Genomic DNA, 24,727 nt, shown 5'->3' with positions numbered 1-24,727 from the left:
CCTTCAGCTTGACTAAGCCTTAAGCAGGCTTCTTCCTGACTCTAGGTCCCTAATGTCCCTTTTCTTATAGCATTTACTTTAAAACTATAAATCCTTTCTCTGCCCCTTTGACATGGAAATCGTTTTAAAAGCCTCCTGTCAGTTGTGCAACCTCTCTCAAGAACCTAGGGCCCATCTCTTTGAAATGTAAACAACAAGGAGATAGCGCCGTTATCACCCAGTTCTTCTGAGAGTTTTTCTGCCTTACTCTAAGTTGCAAAACTACCTTCAATCTTAAAGACAAAGAAAGTGTATTTTCCCTTTGGATAAAGACAATTGATAAATACAGACGGCTTATGACTTCCCCTTAACAACCTCCAGGCCTTTTTCCTGAGCTCACCCAACTCTTAGAAAAATCCTTCCCATTCTTCAGTGGAGAGTTGAGTCTAGATTTAGTTTTAGCTTCTGCTCCCTATTGCAATATCCTTGAAGAAACTTCCTGACCTGCTTAGGTTTGGCCAGTGCAATTTTCACTGCTGATACTTAAAGGTTTCTGGACATGAGCAGGGGTCCCAGCACCTAACTTCTTGGGTATTCATTCCTTCCTTCATCAACCCTGACCTTAGACAATTCTTCTCTACAAGGAACCATAGTCTGTCTAGGAATTCTACCCACTGATGGTTCTACCCTTGAGGTCCATATAGAATACGCCTAATATTTTACACAACCTTTAAATATCTGAAGAAAGCTTCTCTGCTCCAGGTTAAGCCTTCCCAGGGCCTTCACAGAAGGTGCTGAGCCTTAGGTTCAGATTTGTTTTTGTCAAAGAATCTCCCTAAGGGAGTGCCTGAAGATACAGTAACTCCAGTTATAGAAGAGGCAACTAAAGGGGTTTTGTTTTACCTGAGAAAAATAAAATTTGCGGTGTGATAATTCAGGATATGACCCACAGATCAGGTATCCTCAGAATGAATTACAAATGCATTCAGCTTTCAGTAATGTTTTCTTAACCCTATAAATTTATAGAAGCAATCTAGGTGAGGTTTGAGCAGCCCAGGGAAAGGATACCAAGACTTGGTACTTTTATCTCATTAAAATCCTCAAGAAAAAACACTACATATTCAATTAGGGGGGTGAGGAGAATAATAGCTAGTAATTTTTTTCTAGACTACAGTCACGACCTTGAAAACTCTATGATGTTCATAAAATTAGTTTTATTTTAAAAATTCTATTCTCCTGCAGACTTTGCTATATATACTCATTATAGTCCCCTCCCTCCTTTCACTACTTGAAATTTCCTCTCTCTATGGTCTAGATATTCTCCTATTTTGGATGTTTTCCCACATTCTCACCCCTATCAAAACATTCAGCATGATTTTTAAAATGAAGGAGTAACCAGTCAGTCAGGTAATCAAGTTATTTTATTATTTGACCAACTAGGTTCTTCATCAAAGAAAATATCATTAAGTTACAAGTATGTTAATAGTTGACCCTGAGAGGCCTGCTTGGTTCTCACTCAAAAGATGGAAATCACAACCTCATTAAGTACCTTTGCTTTCTAAAAAGGTATTACTTGAGCAATCTCTGTTGCTCCTTTTTCACAGCCCCCTTATATTCAAAAGTAATATTTTTATTTTCACAACATATATTTATTTTATTTTTATCTTTCTTATGAAATATATTTTCAAAATAATTTCATAGCTATGTACTGACAGTACCTTGTATCCTAGGTTTAGAGCTCTTCAAGGGCAAAGTTATTTATCTCATTAGCCCGTAATAGCACTATAGTGCCTGACACATCGTATATCTCAACAAATATAGTTAAAGGTATAAAAATTGAGAAAATTAATTGAGGTAATCTTCCCAACAATTTTATAGGACAGAGAATGGAATGGAAATTTATTGCCATTTTTCTTTTTTTTCTTTTGAGATGAAGTCTCACTCTTGTCACCCAGGCTGGAGTGCAGCAGGACAATCTCGGCTCACTGCAACCTCTGCCTCCTGGGTTCCAGTGACTCTCCTGCCTCAGCCTGCCGAGTACCTGGGATTACAGGCGCCTGCCACCACGCCCAGCTAATTTTTGTATTTTATTATTTTTTTTAGTAGAGACGGGGTTTCACCATGATGGCCAGGCTGGTCTCAAACTCCTGACCCTAAATGATCCACCCGCCTCGGCCTCCCAAAGTGCTGGGATTACAGGAGTGAGCCACTGCACCTGGCCTACTGACATTTTTTAGGCAGGTTAAGTAATTGTTCAATGCAGGATGTGGAAAAATAATCCCTCCTGAGTGGTGAATGTACATCTCATTGGAATGACTTTGGGTTTGCAATTAGACCTAGAGTCCCAGAGTCCGTGACTGTTAAAGATGTGTGTCAATTCTGGTTATTTAGTTGGACATACAGGGATTTTAAATCAGGTTACTGTTAGGATTTAATATGTGAATGTACATGTATGTGGATGTGTTACGGGGGGAAGGACCGAATTTGCATTTCACTAGCTCTCCTTTTGTTCTTAACAGATAGAATTCATATACTCATTAGATTTGGCTCTGGTAAGAATGACTTCTGCACTACAGGCGATAGATAAGAGGCATAAACCTGGGGGAAGGGGACACTATGCACACTCACAAACAAACAAACAAACACAACCCTAGACAGATTATTTCCTTGTAAGAAACAGTGATGGCAGCCCTCCGCACATCAAACAATTCAATCTCTCAGACCCCAAATCTTTTCAGTTACAGAAAGAAGGCCAATGTTCACGAATTCATTACCCAAGCCTTGATCAATCATAATATATTGTACAGAACTGTCAGTGTAGCTGAAATGGCATTTTTTTCTCTCCTTTGATGTTCTTGCAAATGGATTCGTTTGGAGGTAGAATAAGAAGTTTGGGTGACGGAATATAAACACAGTTAGAGCTGCTTTCCAAGCTGTGGAAAAGTGTGAATCGGGCACAATTGTGCATCAAGCCAGGCATTATGGTGTTAAAGGATAAGAGGCCTTAATCCTAGCACTTTGGGAAGCTGAGACAGGAGGATTGCTTGAGGTCCAGAGTTCAAAACCAACCCAGGGAGGCAATATAGCAAGATTCCATCTCTACAAATGGTTTAAATATTAGTCACATGTGGTGATGCACATCTGTAGTCCTAGTTACTCCAGAGGCTGAGGCAGGAGGAGAACTTGAGCCCAGGAGCTCGAGGTTGCAGTGAGCAATGATCATGCCACTGCCACTCTAGCCTGGGCAACAGAGTGAGATACTGTCTCAAAAATAAAGAAATAGGAGAGTCAACAGATTGCAAGAGCTACTTTGCTGATGATTAAAACATCCTTGCTTTCCTAAAACAGACCTATTTTTAAGGAACTGTAGGAGTTCATCAGCCAACTATGCGGTCATCTGTTCATCCAAGCTCCTGGTCATCTTAGGTCAATTAATGATTTACTGAGTTTCACTATTTCACTTGATTCATACTCAATTGAAGAGTTAGAACCATAAAATATTAGACTTAAGCTTTAAAGATAGCATTCCATCCAGTTCCATAGCACCCTTTACACATGGCAGTCAGAGGTACAGAGCCTCAATAGAGCACTCTGAGTGAAGGAATCAACTTCCAGGGACGCCCACACCACTGCTTCCTGGCTCTTCATTTCTGACAATGCTATCGGACAGCAAGGAAACCTACTTACTGATGGTACTACATCAGTCCATGTTCTGTCTTCAGAAGCTTTCTAGAACACATCTGATCTCTTTCCTGTATTGTGCTAAAAGAAATTTTCAGAAAAATGTACAGTCATGACCCTTATGTACATATAAAAATGAACATGAGTTCAATAATTTATTTTGCTCATATGAGATGAGGAAATCAAGCAGATGTTACACCAGTTCAAAGGAAAAGTCAAAACACTACAAAATTACATGGAGTAAGGGAATGTTGAGCAAACTGCAAATGAAGACAAAGTGATTTTTCCACTGGGAGGGAGGGAAGTCAATTGAAATTCTACTGGACAAGACAGAATTTGCATACCAGTTACCTACAATTTAGAGAGGTGCAAAACAGATTAAAGGCAATAATAGGACTAGAACTGAATATCCTAGATTGGTGTGATATAAATCATGAATATGTTTCCATTGAAGTACTAATTATTTTTAGTATTAAAGTAGAGTCCTAGTATCATATATGTAATTCTAAATTGAAAACAAGAGGGAAAAAGAACCCTGACAACCGAAAGCTATTTTTCCAATGTCTGGTGCTTATACATCCCTCTTAGTATGAATACTCATTTATTTTGCTGCATAAATATTAATATATGTTATTACAAGTATTGCCCCAGATACCTCAAGTGGTGTTACACAACATATAACATATGCATGTATTAGCCTCTTAAAATCGGAAATCTTCTGAGATATAAAACTCCTTTAGTTCCCTATTGACGTTTTCCTAAAGTCAGTTTATGGTTTAGCCAATTGTTTACATTTCTTCCAAACTGCACATTCACCAACTTCAACCTGGTAGTTTAAAATTAGCCAAGGGGGATGGTGTTTACACAAGAAAATAGTCAAATGCACCAAATCTGGGCTTTCTTTTGTGCACGTGTGTGGGGGTGTGTGTGTGCGCGCGTGTGTCTTCTTCCTGAGGGTCAGTTGTTACACATTTGTCAGCACACCACTTCCCCCTAAAGATTTGAAATAAAGGACTGTGCACCTGTATCCCAGCAATTTAAAAAGGACATGTGAAGATGAATAAGTCACATTCCCTGTCCTTAAGGGATTCACAGACTAGTAAAGAGCTTGTGGTCTAGTACATAAATTAACATATTTATAAACATAAAGCTGTTCCAGGGTTTATGCTTCCCCCAAGGTAGCTGTTTCACAACAGCCATGTTTCTACTGTCCATCATAAAATGAATTAAATCTAAGTGGTTTCAATTCAATAAATATGCAGGAAAAAAGGCCCCTTAGTAAATTCTGTGAAAGACTTAAATAGTAAACAATGCAGAAGATTTAATTGGAATATGAAAACACACACATTTTACTTAGTAATAACTGGTGATAAAGGCTAAAAGCTTTCCTTCAGATAAAGAATTTTGGAGAGAAAATAATATATAATCAAAGTACAATTTGGGAATTTTCTATTTACTCCAAACATTAGCCTCTTTTTTGATGGATGTTTTTTCCATCTAACAAAAAAAATATGTATTTCTGAGATGGAGTCTCATTCTGTCACCCAGGCTGGAGTGCACTGGCGTGATCTCAGCTCACTGCAACCTCTGCCTCCTGTGTTCAAACGATTCTCATGCCTCAGCCTCCCGAGTAGCTGAGACTACAGGTGTAACAAAAATATTTTTAACACTACCTATGTGTCAGGCACTTTGCTGGAAATGAGAGATTCAACAACAAAAACGTTTTGCATTCTGTTCCTCAGGAACTTTAATTCTAGTGAAAAAGAATAATGTAAGCGTAAACCATAACAATATACTACGATGCCTGATAAAAGAGAAGTATTGGGTTGAAAACCAGCAGATGCAATTAATTCTATGGGGAAAGAATGATTTCAAAGGAGATGCCTTGAAAAAAGAACAAAACTTTGCTGGCGAGAGAAGGAAGGAAGGGCATGCTAGTTAGAGGGAGTAGTACATCACACACTTGCACAGTATAGGATCCTTTAGGAAGAGATGTGAGACAGGTTCAAGAGTGGGATGAAGATTTCTACGTCTTCAAGAATAAAGACAAATGAACTTAAGAGTTAAGATATAGTTTTCAAGATTTATTTGTGTGTAAAGATTCCATTATGCAGAAGAGAATATAAAAAAATAAAACCTGCTGGATATGCAGGTATAAAGTTCAGAGCTTATAAGCTTTCTGGGCTTATCTCAGATCTCTAGAGAGTAAAAACCTTGAGCTAAGAGAAGATTTCTTATTCATGTATTATCTTCTGGACCTAATGAAGGGTCTCCTACAGAGCAGGCAATTATTAAATAACTGGTAAATGGAAAAATGGGCAAATGAACAGTAAAACATAGAGTGTTCAGCTTTCTATTTTGCTTTATCTGCTGCAGGATGCTGGCTGTCTTCTTCAAAGTTCTGGAAAATTATCTCCCTTCCTGGGCTACGTGGCTCTGATCCCTGCATCTGTTGAAATCATCTTCTATAACTCTCCCTTTCCATCCTTGGTCTCCCGCTTCTTTGTCCTCCTTGTTCCTGAGTACAACAAGGACAAGCTTCTATAAGAACACTTCCTTGAGGGCATTTGTATTGCTTATCTCTCTCCCCCAGAATGCCTACCTTGACCATTTTGTAAAAAATACATCTTTTTCTTTTCTTCTCTTTTGAGACAGAATCTCACTCTGTCACCCAGGCTGGAGTACAGTGGTGTCATCTCGGGTCACTGCAAGCTTCATTTCCCGGGTTCAAGCGATTCTCCTGCCTCAGCCTCCTGTGTAACTGTGATTACAGACGCCTGCCACCATGCCTGGCTAATTTTTTTTTTTTTTTTTTGCATTTTCAGTAGAGACAGGGTTTCACCATCTGCCTGCCTTGGCCTCCCAAAGTGCTAAGATTACAGGCCTGAGCCACTGCACCCAGCAAAAAAATACCATATCTTAACATGCAACATACTCAAGTACCTTGCAACACACTCAAGTCCCTTGCAATACTTTACTTACCAGAACCTGAAATTATATTATAGATTTTATTTTATCTTTCCCCATCAATATGTAAGCCCCATAGTAGATGGTACGTTGTGTTGCTTACTCCTATCCCCTGTACCTAAACCAGTGCTTGGCACATAGAAAGTACACAGTTTAAGTTTTTATTAAATAGATAATGAGAAAATAAGCTTCTCTATTAGATATATGTTTTTGTGGGAAGTTTTCTCAGTTCTTTTTGAAAGCAAGTAGCATGTATTTAAAAAAAAACTTGAATAAAACTAAAACAAAATCATTATTTAATTGTAAACAGACTTCAAGAATATGAGAAATTACCTCAAAAGAAGTAACTATATCTAAACATATAAACAATATGGAAAATCATCAAAGTGCCAAAATTCAAAATAAAAAAGCTAATTTTAAATTTGCTAGTTATGCCCAAAGGTCATATTTCCCTTTTCTTTAGTAAAACTGTGGGTTTGGTCTGGGGCCTACACTGAGCCCCAAATAAAATACTTTGTTTCCCAGAATCTCTTGCACCCCGGTATAGTTATATGACTAAGTTCTGGCCAAATGAGATATAAGCCAAAATGTCACGTAAAAATTCCAAGAATGATGCTTTAAAGATGTAAATTCAGACTAGAGATAACATCATAATGTGATTTCTCCAGTTTTCCTTTCTGCTTCCCGAAATGTTGACATGATGGCTGGAGCTTTAGCTGTCACTGTGGATCGTGTTTTGACTTTGAGACTGAAAGCTTTGCGTTAGAATGTTGGGACAGACATGAAAGATGCCCGGATCCCTGGTGATTTTGTGTAGCTATCATACCCTCTCTGCACTATTTTCAGACTTCTCCATGGGACAGAATAAACCCCATGTGCTGATGATGCTGTTATTCCTAGTTTTCTGCTTATATACACTAAAGTAAAGTTCATATGTCATGTGACTATCTTAAATTATCCTTAGAGTCATGTTTATTTGCCTGACAGTATGTTTACCAGATTGGGAAGTAAATGTGGAAACCATGTTTATCAGACTCAGTAGTGACTTTGATCCATCTAAAAAGTACTATTGTATCATTATTGTTCTTGTTGCAATTGTTGATATATTCACCACCTGTTCTAGGTGAGGACATCTGTTAATTTTCATGATTTTACTAAGTCCTGCATAAATATTAATTAAGCACAGTAGCTCTGAAAAACAAACTCAATGCTTGTTGGGGATTTAGGAGCAAAGCACCTGGGGTGATTACATCCTCAGAATAGAAACTAGTTTTAGTAGTATGTAAAAACACACAACTTTTACAAGGGCCAAGGCAAGACAAACACAAGCAAATTAAAAAAAAAAAAAAGGACTATAGGAATATTAACAAATTTCTGAAGCAACCAGGAATTATAAATGACATGTTGTATCTCTTCCAATATGTACAAAGAGTTAGATTGGGCCTTTGTTCCCAGTGAAAAAAGAATAATATATCCAATATTTCTAACAGCATCCATTACGTGTGCCATTCTAATAAGCTCTTTACCTATATTAAATTATATAAACAACAGAGCAGACACATGAGGTTCATACTTCATTTTTCAGAAGAGAAAACAGAGGTGCAAGGATGCTAAATAACTTGTTCAAGGTCACGTACTTAGTCAATACTGACGTCAAGATTGGGATCCAAGCAGGGTAGTTCCAGACTCTGTGTGCTTAGCTGTCGTTCTTTGTTACCACTGGCAAACAGCTGGGAAGCAGCAGTAACTTGGGGAGCAATCACCAAGAAGTGCTAGTGAAATGGCTGAGTTGGAAATACCACCAAATAAAGGAAACTAGAAAATGATTCCCAGGCTACCAAGAATGGGAATTAAACATCAAGGTATAGGCCAAATATCTCGGAACCATAATGCCAGCACCACCTGGAAGTGCTTTCTTGTCCTGCCCTTTCAACAAAAGGACCATGACTTAGGAGCAAAACTCAACTTAGAGTCACAATTCTTGACCCATGTCACAAAATGCAGCTGGGCCAATATTTTGGAGTGTCTCAAGTAAGTTATTGTAGTACTATTAGAGCAACAAAGTTTGGAAATAATGTCCACAATCTTACCAGTAGAAGATATTCAGTTATGCCTATTAATATTTTTTCTCTTTCACTTGGATTTTGGTCTTCTTTGTGTAAGGGCAAAAGGAATCGCATTTGGCTAACATGACGGCACTGAGCATTGACAGCACCTGTAGGGATAGGTTGTGTGACCATTATCAGTTGAATGTGTCATGCTGGACAAAATGTTGGGAACTACAGGAATCATTTAAAAAACAGCAGATTGGAGTCAAGAGGCCAAGATTCATGGTGCTGCTATTGAGTAGCTGAATGATCTTAATGGAATTCCTCCAAATTATTGTGGTCTCCCCTTCCTAGTAGACAAAACAAAGAAACATTATATGGCCACCCTGATTCCCAAGATCCGTCTTCTGTCATAAAATCAGAATGGTAGCTATGATATCTACTATACATGTACATAGTAGATATAGATATATCTACGTATGGTAGATAATCCAATAATCTCCCTACTCAGAGAGCTCAGACAGATTTCATCTCAAGTGACATAGGCATATTTAATCTCAAGTGACAGAATGAGGTTGGAGCATTAAATACATTACGAATGAGTTTCCTTTCTTCCTACTGATTGCTGTATTGATTAAGCATCTATTTTCTATCATATATGTTACATAACTGGTAATCCTTACTACAATGTGGTAGATAGTATGATCCCAAGTTGAAAATGAGAAAAAAAGGAGCGCAAAGAGAGTTTGAGTACTTGCTCAACCTCACACAGCTAGAAAATGGCAATAAGATAATTTAATCCCATTGTTAGTAAACAAAAGTTAAATTCAGATCTGTCTTACTCCATGCCGTGGACTACATTGTGTCCCCTCTCCCCCTGTGGAGGCTGGAGCAACTCCATCTTTGATGCTTATCTGCCATGTTAGCTTCTGATTAAGCCCAGTTCTGGGAAGGCCTTTGAAATTTCCAGTTTATCTACTGTTCCTTATATAAGAGCATGTACTTATGTAAAACTTGTCCTTATGGCAAATTCTTACACATTCCCTCTGAAGCACATGTGCCTTTGTATATAATTCCTGGGTTTGGGGGATTATACACCTGGGATCCATTCTTGCGAGACCGTCTTGTCTTGTCCCTACCTTAGACACATTCTGTTCCTAAGTCCCTATTAAATGTTTATTTTTAAGAAACTGGATTTGTGAGCCCTTTCTTTAGCCTCTCAATTTCCTTTGACTTTGGGGTAGATTTGCATAGGCCTGCCTACCTCAAAGTACTTCCTAATTCATTTGTTGGAGCCCAAAGCCCAAAAGTGACTGTATTTAGAGATAAGAAGTAATGAAGATTAAATGAGGTCATCAGAGAAGGAAAAGGATTAGTGTCCTTATAAAAATAAGATACCAGAGAGCTCACTCTCTCCCTACTGCATAAGCATGCAACCAGAAGATGGATGTGTGCAAGCCAGGAAGACAGCTCTCGCCAGAACCCCCTGTGCTGGCATCCTGATCTCAGACTTCCAGCCTCCAGAACTCTAAAAAAATAAAGTTTTGTTGTTTAAGCCACCACGTCTGTGGTATTTTGTTATGGTAAACCAGGCAGACTAATTCACTCCAAAGGTTTTCCTTGTCTTTTTTCCCCACCCCCCCACGAAGTCATGCCTAGTCATTGTGTCCAAAAAATGTCTGAAAAATAAATAGAGGAATCATTAAAGAGCTAGTGAGCTCACATTTTACATTAGAGGTGCTGCTGGTACTCCCTGGAGTTGTACCGTGCACAGCCTGTGCGAAGGGACCTGGAAGTCCTTACTCCTGACTGCATAATTGACATTCATCAATGACACAAACCTGCCACTGGGTGCAAAATGCTTCCATTGTTACCCTCCAGCAGTACTACAACGAATGGTATTACTATTCTTCCTGCTCTTCTTTCTATTCTGTGTCCACTACCAGCGTCCCAACTTTGAGTACGATTTTTGAAAAAATACTTTCACAATCTATCTCTAATTAAAATTCTCCACATTATAATCACGACATAATATTATTTCCACTTTACAGATGAGAAAGATGAAGTTCAAGGAACTGCTGAGAGGTACTGAGCTAATCAGTAGCAAAGGCAAAGTGCAAAGTTTCCTAAACACTGTTCGGTGCTCTCCACTCTGTAACCTCTACGCTTGCCTGAATATCCATCTTTCTCTACTAAGCATTTTCACATCCACAATTTTACCATTTTAAAGTATATTTTTCAGAAGTCCAATAAATTGTAGAATGGCAGAAATAATTTTCAGAGGGTGAACAGCCTCTTAAATCATGCCCAGTAAAAACTAAATTCTACCCTTAGGGGTTCCACTGATTAGCTGCAATAACTGTTGTTCAGATAACCCTTGGTGTTGGACAACTTCAGGAAAATTCGCTAGATTGATTAGCCCAATTAACTCAGAAACTGACATACAAAAACAGGCAGGAAACCCCTGCTGGGTCCAAGAAAGAAATAAAAGACATGCCCCTGGTCTTGACTGCATAAATATGAGCAGGTCCATGGAAATTTCCACATAGAGTGCAAACACAAAGGCAGTCTGGGAGAGGACCAAGCTCAGGACTGGCTCAAGAAAGAAACAAAGAAGAGAATTAAGAACCGCTAAGAAGGCAAAAAGCCTAAGGAGAGAGCAAGCTCAAAGAATGGACACTCTTTGGCAAGCCCAAAGGCCAAAGAGCGGAGAGGGAAATTTGCAGAGCATTCAAGAATACTAAGAGGGAAAAGATCTGTGAGCTGAGAAACATGGCCTTCTTTGTTCAACGCTGGTAATGAGATTAATCTGTATTTTTTGTGAATCAGTAGCAAAGGCAAAGTGCAAAGTTAGATTCCTAACTTCACTACCAGAGCAAATGGAGCAAATAAGAAAAATAAGAAGGGAAATTCCCCATGTTAAAAAAATAACTATTCAAATCTTAATTTTTTAGATACATTATCTTGGAGTGTTACTCTCATCACTCACTACTTGGGGTAAAGTTTTTATGTAAGTTTAAAAATGTAGTCTTCATCTCCTTCCCTTTCCTCTTGCATTTCTTTCATTTTTAAATTTTAATATGTAACTGCTAAAGCTGTAGGGACTGGAATCCCAGCTGTACTGTGACGTTCATATTTGCTACTAATACTTGTACATAACCAAGACTGATCTGATCATTTCATTTGTGGTAGGGGATGAATAGAATCCAGTTATTCCATTAGCCATCATAATCCCCCATCTCAATAGAGAGTTTTTATTTTTTTGTCCTACTGGACTATTTCTTCCAGATGGAAGACAATATTTTCATGAGACCAAATGAATCATTTGATAAGAACAAGCTAGTTCTCTTCTAAAATGAGATTAATAAGTGGAAGATGGGAGACAGGGGAGGAAGAATAGCCCAGAAAGAACACAGAACTGCAAGAAAAAGATCCAGGGGATTCCCAGAAACTGCAAGAACAAGTATAAAATTGTCCTGTGAATTTCGCCAGTTATGCAATAAAAAGTAAAGGTGAAAACAAATGGCATAATCAACATGCCTGACAATATTCTGCACCACAAAGTAACACAGTTTGCTAACAGGTCATCAGAGTCATGGAAGACTGCAAGTTCTTTAGCGGGTTGGGGAGTTGAGGGATGGACAGCTAAATGCCAAGTCAATCTTTTTGAAAACACTGATTACAGGCAGAGAGCAGCAATCACAGAGCATCTGAGGAAATCCAGGATCATTTTCAGTTCTGAGGAAGGAAGTCATTAGGCAGCTAATTAATTTTCCTTTAAGCTCATTAATAATGGTATCTGGTTGCACATAATCTATAAATTAGCAAAGACTAAAATTTAAGAGTGATGTGGTTGGAAAGGGTGAAGGAGCATGAGGCTTAGAAAATCGATTTTATTAAGCTACATGGGATTAGCAAATTTTTAAATTATCTATGTACATATGCAGACCTTTAAATAAAATAATTAATAAGCGTTAATATGTATAGAGAGCTTACTCTGTTCTAAGCATTGTGTGTTTTACGTGAATTATCTCATATAATACAATTTTGTAGCTAAGGAAACTGAAGTCTAGCAAGATTAATAAACTTTAGTAAGAAGTAGTAAATACAGCTAGTAAATAGCAAAGCCGAGATGCAACATATTATTTTTCAGGTATTAGCAAATTTTTATTACAGACAAAGACTGTAATAAAAAAGATACAGATTTTTATAGTCAAAAGGCTCTGGATTGAGTCCTGATTCTATCATGTACTACTTTTGTGTATATTTATGTAAATTTCTGCATCTCCTTAATTTCTTTATCATGAAAGTATTACTCATGAACTTGCCAATCTGGTATACAAATTAAATGAGATAAATGCATTTACAATGCATAGTATATATGTATAAAAGAATAATATTAACAGTCATTCTTCATCATTGTATTGTTCACTCAGTAAATTTATTCAGTGTCACGCAATAAATGACAGATAATATGACTGTCTTTAGGCCTCAGCACATATTAGGTACCCAATTAATAGTGCCTTTTCTCATCTTTTTCCATCTGTTAGTAAGGACTATTTAGAAATGACCTAGCTAGCTAACTAAATAAGTACAAATTTTGAAAACTAAATTGAAAAATGGCAGTTCCAAATTATTGAAGTTTAATTGAAAAAAACTATAGCCTTGCTTAAACATTTTCTTAATTAAAAATAAACTTTGGAAAGGGGGGGCATTATAATATCTTTGCAAAGCAATCAGATTTGTTTTAAAAATGAAATCATAGAAAAAGTCAATTTCTCAAATAAAAGTCTATTATATGGTGGCTAACTGTCAATATACATTGAGAAGGTTTATAATGTGACAGGTATGTTTCGGTGAGATGATATTCAAGACAGATCTGAATACTTAAAATTTCCTTAACATCCTATACAGTTTTATATAACTAATGTTTTTTATTCCAAAATGTTTTGTATTCAGATCTCCTTTAGCATTATGACCTATAATTCTCATTAATTTTACAGTATTATCTGCCTACTAAAATTGGGAAATGTTCTCCTATAACATGTTTCCATCACAATTGAATTTTAAAGATGAGCTCAATCCCAATAAAATAAAAGAGTAACTTTGCTAGGGCAAGGAGAGGCCTAAGAAGGGTTATGGTCATAAATGTTTCTCAGTGTGATGGGGGAAATGCAAGTCCAAGAGCTACTTAGAGAATCACAGAACATTTAAAATTCTAGACTCAGTGAATCTGAAATAAGAACATGTTTCTGTAAAGTTTTCTAACCAGCCTCCACATCAACAAAGATCTTCAGAGGAACTAAGAGACTTGTAAGTTTCTAATTGTGAACTTGAGATGAAGAATCTATCATCTATCTATCTATCAATCAATCAATCAATCAATCAATCATCTACCCAACCATCCATCCATCCATCCATCCATCCATCCATCCATCCATCCATCCATCCAAACTTAGGGTAGAGTTCCTGATTCCCCACCCTGGCAATGGCCTTTCTGGTTTCATCTCCTACCTTTCTCCACACACTCACTCTGTCGTATCCACACTGGTCTCCATGACTCTTCCAAGCCAGGTGGCATCCACTTCTGGATCTCTGCACTTCCCAATCCTATGCCAGAAACAATTATCATCTAAATATCTGCAAGCCTGGCTCTTTCACCTCTTTTTGATATTTGCCCAAATGTCTCTTCAAGATGCATTTTTTGACCACTCTATTTACAATTGCAATCACTTCTCTATGCCTTGCCCATCCCTCACATACGCTCTGTGATTTTATAACTATCTAGATCTGCATCCTCGGATGCGGTAGCCACTAGCCCTATGTGGCTATTCAAATTGAAGTTTAAATTTGTTGAAATAAAACAAAACTTAAAATTAGGCCCTTTAGTCACACTCGGTTTATTTCAAGTATTCAATGGTCACCTATAGCCAGTGGCAACCATATTGAACAGCACAGCTATAGAATATTTGTATCACTGAGGAAATTTCTATGGAGACAGTGCTGTCCTTGACATGTACACACTTTGTATGTTTGTTTATTTTCTTTAATATATCCTTCTACCAACCCACCCATGTCTACCCTATGTTCTAAGTACAGAATTGGCCAGGGCTTTTGTTGATTTTGTTTGCTGCTTTATCTCGAATGCTTAGAGCAATTCTTGGCCCATATGAGATATTCAATAAATACCTGTTAAACAAGTAAATGGATTTAAACATAATCATTCATTATTCCCCTTTAAAAAGTCGGAGATCTTGCCAATTGCCATGACATGGATGAATCTGGAGGACATTATGCTAAGTTAAATAAGTCAGACACAGAAAATGTTGCACAATCTCACATGTAGGATTTTAAAATCCAAATATGCAGACATAGAGAACAAAACAGTGATTGTCAGGGGCAGGGCATGAGGGGGAAGGAAGGGGGCCAGGGGTGGGGGTGCTGCGGATGTAGATCAGAGGATACAAAGTTACAAATATGTAGAATGAATACTAAGTCTAGAGATGTGAGCTACAACATGAGAACTAAAGGTAACAAAATTGCACTGTATATAGTATTCATGCTAAATGAGTAGATTTTAGCTACTTTTGCCATAAAAACAAAAAATGGGTAACTATGTGAGATAATAGATGTGTTAATTTGCTTCTTTATAGTAACATTTTTACTACCTGTATGCATCCCATAACATCATGTATAACCTATGTTAAATATACACAGTAAAGTTTATTTTTAATAAATGTCAGAAATAAGAAAACAGTTGCATCACTCCTCCTTAGAGGGAATTTCGACATGCCAAATCATCCTCAGTTGTATTTCATCAGGGCTATTTATTTGTTGCTTATAATTGTCTAAATACTTATGAATGGTAAACCTTTTGAGACTATGATTTCCTGTAATCATTTATCTCCTGTGCCAGAGTAATAATAACTAAAATATGTCAAGATTTATGGCAGAAAAGTCTGTCAAATCCTACACCTCCCAAAAATTGTTAACTGTCATAAAAGTTTTAGAGTTGAGCACTTCATTTGATTAGGCTTTTCATATATATGTGATAATAAATACAGATAGATTACTAGTGGATAATGGCTATCAGTCAATCTATTTGGTTTTATAAGCATAGATATGCATTTGTCTTGTAAAAATCATTTTTATTCCTAACTATATTCATTAGAATGACTGCCTAAATATGAGTGATCACTGCCTTCTCTGAGTGACCTTGCAGAATGCTTCTGAAGTTTGAATTCATCACTGTCAAAACTGTACAGAATCATGTAATATATATTAAAGATCCATCTTGCTGGCCAAAGCAACAGCTTTCAAACTGAATCTAAGCTTAAAATGCTCTAGAGTCAGAGCTAATAAATTCAATTTTTTAACTTTTGAAGACCTGAGTTTTTTAAATAATATTTTTTCTTACTGTAACAGAATGAAACTTAATAAAATGTTAAATAGTATACAAAAATATTAAAAACTATTTTAAAAGAGAAAGACATAATTTTACAATACTAATACAATCTCTTTTAATATTTTGGTCTATTTTTAAAGTTTTTTTCAGTCTATTTCCAACCTTATTTATTTATTTATTTATTTTGAGACAGAGTCTCACTCTGTCACCCAAGCTAGAGGGCAGTGGTGCAGTCTGAGCTCACTGCAACCTCCGCTTCCCGGGTTCAAGCGATTCTCCTGCCTCAGCCTCCTGAGTAGCTGGGATTATAGTTGCCGGCCACCATGCCCAGCTAATTTTTGGATTATTAGTAGAGACGGGGTTTCATCATGTTGGCCAGGCTGGTCTCGAACTCCTGACCTCAGGTGATCCACACGCCTCAGCCTCCAAAGTGCTGTTCAACCCTATTTTTTAAATTTACAATTATTATCCTATGTATCTCTAATTTACTTTCAGTTTTCTCCCCTTAACACTACAATAGTCCTTGGCATTCACATGTTCAACTGTTTTTACTTTATTCTAAATGTCCTTGACTTGTAATGATTTGTATTTTTCTAAGTGACAAATATGAATAGTTTAAACTGAAGAATCAGTCTATCAGATTGCCCATAATTTTGAACTCAATGTGTTTTGTTGTTGTTATGTTTGCAGTAACTGACATCAATGGTGAAGATGCCACTGGGAGGCAGGAGAGTTCAATGAAGAATGCCAGTCAGATTTGGGTTCAGATACCACTTCCATTTCTTCATTCAGTCCACAGATACTTATTTAGCCAGGTATAATACTAGATTCTGTATATACAAATAGTTTATTTGTTCCTTCACCTTTCTCATTTCCAGGTGTCGTGCTAAGTACTGTACCTACTTACCATGTTTGCTCCTCACAACTGTTATAACTCCATTGTATAGTTACAAAAACAGCTACCCAGTAAGGGCAAGTAATTTGCAAGTGATGGAGCCCCCATGACTGACACTCAGGAGTTCTAATTTCAGTATCCTTTCTCTTACTCACCTTATTTCAAGGCCTTGCTTAAAGTGTTTGCTCTTGGGAAAATCACTGAACTATTTTGAGGCCCCATGTATTTGTTTGCATTCAATAAGATAGAGGACAGCTCAAGATGCCCTGGCACGTTGGAAATATCCAGTAAGAGTTAGCTACTATTACTATGCTATTATTAAAAATTCATAGACTTCTGAAGGAAACAGAAAGAATTCCTTGTGGATGTTAAGAGTTTACTGTCTAGCGTAATCATGTTCCAGAGGCATTAAAACTTCTTTATAAACTTAATTTTAATTACTGCGGCACAGTCCATGCATTGATGTGCTATAACACATTTATCTATTTTCTCTACTTTTGGGCATTTTGAATTGCTTCTGAATTCAGTGTTTACTTGAATAAAGCAGTGGATTTCAAAGAAATAATTCCTGTACATTCAAGAAATCTTTATCCATCACCTTCTATGTTAAAACTGCTGTGATAGAAATTTTAGGTGACAAAATGAGTACTCGAAGTGGATGAGGATGACTCCACGGGGAAGGCTCCAGGCAAGCACCATGCAGGTTTAGAGTGGGAAAGAGTCTCATTTAGTGGGGAAGATCAAGAGATGTTTTTAGGAGGTACTAATATTGTTTCGATCGTCAGATAAATGTGAATAGAACAGAGAGAACACAAGAAATAGGAAAGACAGTAGAGGCAGAGGGAAAACTTTAGCAAAAGCAGGAAAGTGGCCAAGCACTAAGCTCAGGAACAGTGAGCAGTCTCATTGGAGCAAAGGCATATGTAAGTAAAGGTTAAGAAATATAGAAAAGAAAATATAAGAAATATACTACAAATAAAAAAGTTTGGAAATATAGACTGTATCCACAATATAAAAAACTTGGAATGGTAGGGTAATGGGTCCATCCTTTATTATGTTTGCAGTGGGGAAGTAATGATATATTTCCCTGAGTCCAGTGGATACTAGTTAACATGGCAAAAATAGCATCACTTCTTATCATGTAATCAGCAAAGCCACTGAGGCCCGAAGTGGTTGGGGTGCCAGAGATTAAATACATAGGGAAGCCTTTAAAAATCAGTAGGAGAAAGGACTCTAGAACTTCAGTGAACGTGGAGCAAGAGATCATGAGGGCTAGTGTGATTCAGGGACCTACAGCAAACGACAAAAAGAAACATGTCAGGGCAGTTGAATGGCCTCTTTCTGTGTCATGATCCTCACTTTCATTGCTAAATAATGAGCATCCAGGGGCACTGGACAGGATAAAGAGACACTGCAGAACCTGAAACTCCCACTTAACAGAGGTCTGAATAACTCCTTCTGCAATTTATTTTTAGGCCTCCTCAAGAAGAGACCAACCAACGCTGGGCTCAGAGTGTCTGTCCAGAATGGAATCTTTCAAAATTGCCTTTCTCATTTGTGTGACTGGACAATCATTAGTGCACACACTATTTTAAAATGTCACCCAAGAGAACAGACAAGATACCAATAAAAGGTGTTTCTGCAGAATGAAAAGTGCCAACCACAATTTTATTTGCAGTGTCTTTGGGGAAATTAATTCTTTGCCTCCTTTCCAAGACCTTCCATTCATGTGTATTTTTGCAAAACTAATTATTTTTAAATGACTTGCATGTTTTCCATCTAACTGTAAAGAATCTTCAGTTTCTACAATTTATCCTTCAATAGTTTAGTTTCTACTGCAAATTAATTTTTAAAAAGGTTTTTCATTTTAAGTGTTTTCTTTATTAAGACTAATATTTAAATGCACTGAGATATGTAGTTTGTAAAGCTTAAAAGTACCTCTGAATGGTATGTGTGTTTGTGCGTGCATTTTGCACAGAGAGATCATTTTGGAGATTAGAGATATGTTTTATCCAATTTAGCTTTTATTCCTCAAGTGATTGAGTGTCCAATATTTCCCATGGGATGAGTTTCAAAATCCAATAGCTTTTTATTCTATAGAGGCTGTCAAATACTCAATAGCCTCCACATTCATTAAAATCCTTATTATATAATGTTGATCTGGTTTATATATAATTCCAATTCCACCTAGCATTTATATCTTTTATCATATGTGTTTAAAACCCCTCCCCACAACTTGGGCTTTATTTAATAACCTTTAATCTATCTGTATATGCCCCAAATCCAATTCTTTCATTATTTGCATGACTTTTTCAGCGTTCTACGATTTACACTTTTCAAGACTTGTGGTGCCCACAATAAATATAATATGATAAATACAATTTAACACAAAGAAAATGCAACATAGGCCAAAGATCATGATCTTTAGACTCAAGATAAACCATATTCTTAGTCTCAGTTCTTTTACTCACTATCTATAGGTATATGAGAAAATAGCCTACTGTTTCTTCAAGGCCTTTATTTATTGATTCATCTCTAAAGTTGAAATAATACTTTTGACCTTACAGATTTGTTGTTGTGGTTAAAGAGATAACGTACATAAAATGCTTAGCCTGCGTGGAGAACATCTAAGAACAATGTGACAAAAATAGGCACTAAATAAATTAATGTTATCCTTAATTGGAGTCATCAACGACACAATAAAGACTTGTGATATCCATTTATTTACTTTAACTGATTTGACTCTCTCATAGCTTCATAAAGTTGAAATACTTTGAAAAGTCATTTTGTTTATTTCCCATTCTCTGCTGTCAGATAGAAATTTGCCCAAACAATGTTAAACAAATAGAAGTCAATCCCCTCTTCTTAAAATAAAAGTTACTACAATAACCCACAATAACCTGCTGTATAGACCACTGTTACTGACTAAGACTAAAGCAATGTAAAATATGAAGAGACCAGTAAAAACTTTTGTGGAAATGAATCTCTATAAGCTGCCTGCATAAAAACATGAATTTTCCAGACAGTTGAAGCCACCTAAAACAATAGCCTAAATTGCATATTCCTAGAGAAACAGACATGAGCTATTTGAATAGCTAAAACTTTTGTCATGAATTGGCCCGAACTCCACTAAAAAAATTGAAAAATGAAAGACAGGGATGTTGTGGCCTCTGGAGACTTCAAGATTAACTAATTAAGCTGACTCTTAAACCAAGAAAAATGAAAAAAACCCTAAAACATTTAACAAGGTGAGCTAGGGAAAATGGACCTTTCCTATAAAAATAAAGTTTCCAACATATTAAGTTCCATTGTCCTCTTTTGGTCTCACCTTTTCAAACAGGCTTTTGCCACCTATATGTGAGGTAAGTATGGTAATATCTGGAAGTGTGACTATCATATCTGAGAGAAGCTACCTAATTAGTGGAAGATATAGATGTTCTAATTGGTTGTATAAACACTTCCTTCTCCATCTCTGGAGGATTGCTTTCTACAGTGCAAACCCCCAATATATTTCCCAATTCTTACTGACATTTTTCTTTAGATTTAGATTCAAAATACTACACTTCTAACTGATAGACTATATAGATATGTGATAAACATTATTCAATGCAACTTTACCTGAATTATCTTGTATAAGTCTCCCTAAAATCACATAATCTAGAAATTATTATTCCAATTTTATAAAAAAGTACATTTAGGCTCAGAGAGGTTCAGTGATTTGCCAGAAATCATGCAGTTAGTAAGGAGAATACCAACGTGGGTGTTCACTGTCAACTCATCTGGTTCAAAGTCTTAAGCTCGTTTCACTATGACTCAGACGAGTCTCCTAGCATATCAGCAACAATGATAAGCTAGATCAATATTAGGCAATAAATTCACTATTGGGTCTTTCCTCTAGTTTGCTATACAGAAAGGCTCTGTATACTTCCTATGACCAATTTTCAACAATGCCTCAATACCACCACAATATCACATTAAACCTCACTCGATCCCAGAATGCAGTTGTTGCCTTGGCAAATGGCATGGATTGTTGCCAATAATATTTTGCTAGCACAGATTTGGCTTTAAGCCCATATCTTCTTGTATGCCCAATAAGATGAAAAATCATCTGTGATCTTTCATATAATATTATTAACCTTGCTTATGCTTGAAAGTGGTCTGAGGCCAGTTCTTAGATTCTGTAGATTAAATATAGAACATCAATAGTGAGGCTATCTTACATGTTGCACAGAGCACTGGGTCTAAGAAATCTGAGTTCTTTTTTGGCATCTGGTCCTAATAAGCTCTATGATCCTGAGAAAATCCATTTCTGGTCCTCAATTTTTAAAGATGTAACCTGAGGGGACAGTTTAAATTATCTTCCAGGATTAAAATGTAGTTTATATCACATATATACATATGTACATATACAAGCTGCATATTTTGCATTTCAAAAGTTACTTAAATGCCTGTTAGCTCAGCAGGTATTCACTTAGACTGGGAATTGGCAGTTCTCTGATTTTACAAAGAATCTTTTATCTCAGGATGCTGGAAGATCTTACATCATTCATTAATTAAATTTCACATCCTCCCCTCCTGAAAGGTGAGACCTCAAAGGCTGTTTTTCTCTATCTTCACCCATGTGGTGCCAGAATATGATATTAACTTTGAAACACAGCACACTGAGAATCTAGCCACTCACACAAAGAATGTTCTCCCTGCAAGAGTGTAGGCAGAGAACATCGTGAGAATGAACTGCATGGGGAAACTAGAATGGAGAGGTGTGCAATTGTTATGATGGGAGTCTTTGTCAAATTAAGTTGGTGTTAAAATTGATTAAATCAAATACATCTTCCCCTTCTTCTCCTCCCAATGGATTATCAGCATCAGGTAAAACATCCTATATTTATCTCTCTCAATCTGCGTAAGTAGGTGATGCTCCTTTGAAGATGATGGTCATGATGGTGACAGATTTTAGCCTACCTGTATCTCTATTCTCTTTTCCTTTAAACACAGCCTGTTTGTGAAATTAGAATTAGGTCAGTAAGTTTACCACTGACACTCATCCCCCTCAAATATTTATGTATGTATCCTGTTCAAAAAGTCATAGAGCTGAAGTATAGGTTGGCTTGTTTCTGAGAGGGGAGGGGGGAAAGGGAGACACAGGGAAAGGGAAAGAGGTGAAAAGTCTTAGGCTGATGGAGGGTATGCAGGGTCACATCTGAATGCATGATGACTCCCCTGCGTTCAATTATTCCTTGTTGAGAGCAGAGGTTTATGGTTATGTAAACTGTAGAAACAATGTGTGCTAAAAAGAGGAGGAAAGATAACAAAAGTACAAGGAAAAAAGTACCATAGAAAATTACAGATTCCTAAACATGGTTCTTTGAAAATGAAGGAATCTGATTTACTTATTAACATAGATTGTTAGTTTTTAACATTTTTAAAAAGATGTGCTCGGAAGAGGAAAAAGAGCTACCAATCAGAGTGGACCTGATGCCTGCTAGGTGAAGAGAATGATGAGTCATATGTTAACCCACATAAACCACAGAGCAATCTGCATGACAGTTTATGATTGCTGGTTTGCAGAAGAGAAAACTGAAGCTGACAGACATGATATCCAGTAAAAATCAAAGGAAAGATTCAAATCCATGTCCTTCAGACTCCAGGGTCTCCACACTCCAGCCAGAAGCTTTTTTCTCTTTCTGTTACCTCCTATCTATCTCATAGCTCATTGCTTTCTCATCTCCTTCAATCATCTAGTCTAAATAGAATTCTATTAGCTAGTAGAGAATTACAGTTATGTAACCCTCAACTAAGCAATGGTCAGAAAGCCTGTAATATTTACTGAATAATCTCCACATGAGAAGTACTGCATTCTTTCAGTGAAGCAAAATCTATTGAATTTTTATCCTTATATTTGCCCATGTTTCTCTAGCTTCCAGATTAATTGGCAAAGCAGAGTGGACTACAGTCCATTTGGACTTTATTCCAAGAAAACCACAAGATGCACTGTCATGTTCAGCCTTTTTATGAGAATCTTACTTCAAAGTAAAAAAAAAAAAAAAAAAAAAAACACACACACACACACACACACAAAAATCTCTCCTAAGGGAAGGGAGAAAACAGGTAATAAACTTTCCATCTATTTCCATGCTGAAAGCTATTATGCTATATAAATAATCCTACATTCATCTGGTTTACAGAAAGCAGAATAAATGCAGCATAAGGACCAGCAGGCATATTTTCCTAAAGCGCTCCACCATGAATTATAAGCATCCACTAACAATGATCCCTTGCTTGTGGAAGAATGCTCACAAATCATCTTTTCAAATATAGGACTCTTGTCTGCACTCCAGAGGTTTATGTTTGTGAATCACAGCTTTTCGTTTGGTCCGGTTTTTCCTTCTCTCATTTTGTAAATATGATAACATGTTGATAAAGTATGAAGTAAGTCTCACTGACAGTGTTTTTCCTTGGCATCCTGGGAAGTGATCTGTTTAGGTTGGCTGCACAAAATCTATTTACTCAGCAAACCTAATTTTAGCTAAGGACCAATGAATATGTATATTGCAATGACACCACCGTTTGCAAACAATGTCAGGCTATCATGCCAGATCAGGATGCACAGACCAAACAAGATGTGAAATATTAAGGCACATCAGAAGTTTTAATTCTTTTACAAAGGGAGGGAAAAAACAGCCACTTGGGAGCTCAGAAAGTAATAATCCATTTACTTGAGAAATATTCAAAGTAAATTTAATCTTCTATTTTTCTACCTATTCAAGGAATAATTGTCTTCTTTATCTATTCCTCCCCCTCTACACAGCCTTTTCCTCTGTAACTACTGCATATAGTATTTAAAATCCCACATTTTAAAGTCATTTAAACTTTTCATTTTCACCTATGGTTAATTTTTTTTTTTTTTTTTTTTTGAGACAGAGTCTTATTCCATTGCCCAGGCTGGAGTGCAGTGGCATGATCTCAGCTCACTGCAACCTCTGCCTCCCGGGTTCAAGCAATTCTCCTGCCTCAGCCTCTCGAGTAGCTGGGATTACAGGTGCATACCATCAGGCCTGGCTAATTTTTGTATTTTTAGTAGAGATGGGGTTTTACCATGTTGGCCAGGCTGGTCTTGTACTCCTGACCTCAAATAATCCACCCACCTCAGCCTCCCAAAGGGCTGAGACTACAGGTGTGAGCCACCACATCCGGCCCTTATGGTTAATATTAATAGCACTCCACATATTTTTCAGGATATCAAACTATTTTACAAAAGACATAAAAATGAAAAAAGGATAAAACAAAGCTACCATTTCTTTTTCCAATGTTATTTTCCTTAGGAACTTAGAAACATTTTTTCTAGATTTTGGGACCTAGATGCTCACTGATTTATTTGGTTTTTAAAGATATCCTACAAGGGGGACTGGCTGAACCACATACTATAGACCTGCTATGCTCCAGATAGCTTTGCACTTTACACTTATAAGTTAATAAATGGCTCTTTAAAGACTGTGGACCAGAAGAAAATTTTGAGAACACTCAGAGACTCAGAATCTGATCAGAGCTAATTTGTGATATCTTTTATTATCGTGATGTCTGTGATGTCCGTCATTTCTTCGCTCTGATGAATCTCAGTGAATAATATCCTTCTCCGTGAACATAAACTGCAGTACTAATTTCTCATCCACATCCTGGGCAGTCAGAGATTTGAAAAGGACGCTGAGATTCATAGCTCAAACTCCCCTTGGAAGTACAAAACATCAGTGATGG

At 36.9% G+C, this 24,727-nt stretch overlaps 1 protein-coding gene across 12 annotated transcripts in view; it reads right to left on the bottom strand.

The window, feature by feature from the left end:
- The window catches only part of LRRC4C (leucine rich repeat containing 4C), a 205,942-nt gene that overhangs the window by 94,280 nt on the left and 86,935 nt on the right, over nt 1-24,727 (bottom strand). The window contains exon 1 of one of the 12 annotated variants that reach the window (XM_037997478.2): nt 14,190-14,528. The exons of the other annotated variants lie outside the window; for them this stretch is intronic. The gene's annotated coding sequence lies outside the window, so the exon portion shown is untranslated. Of the gene's footprint in view, nt 1-14,189; nt 14,529-24,727 lie in introns of those variants that run through there. 12 annotated transcript variants of the gene reach the window in all.

This window comes from Chlorocebus sabaeus, chromosome 1 (assembly GCF_047675955.1).
Source record: "Chlorocebus sabaeus isolate Y175 chromosome 1, mChlSab1.0.hap1, whole genome shotgun sequence".
NCBI lineage: Eukaryota > Metazoa > Chordata > Mammalia > Primates > Cercopithecidae > Chlorocebus > Chlorocebus sabaeus.
This window is presented reverse-complemented; position numbering and strand designations above follow the sequence as displayed.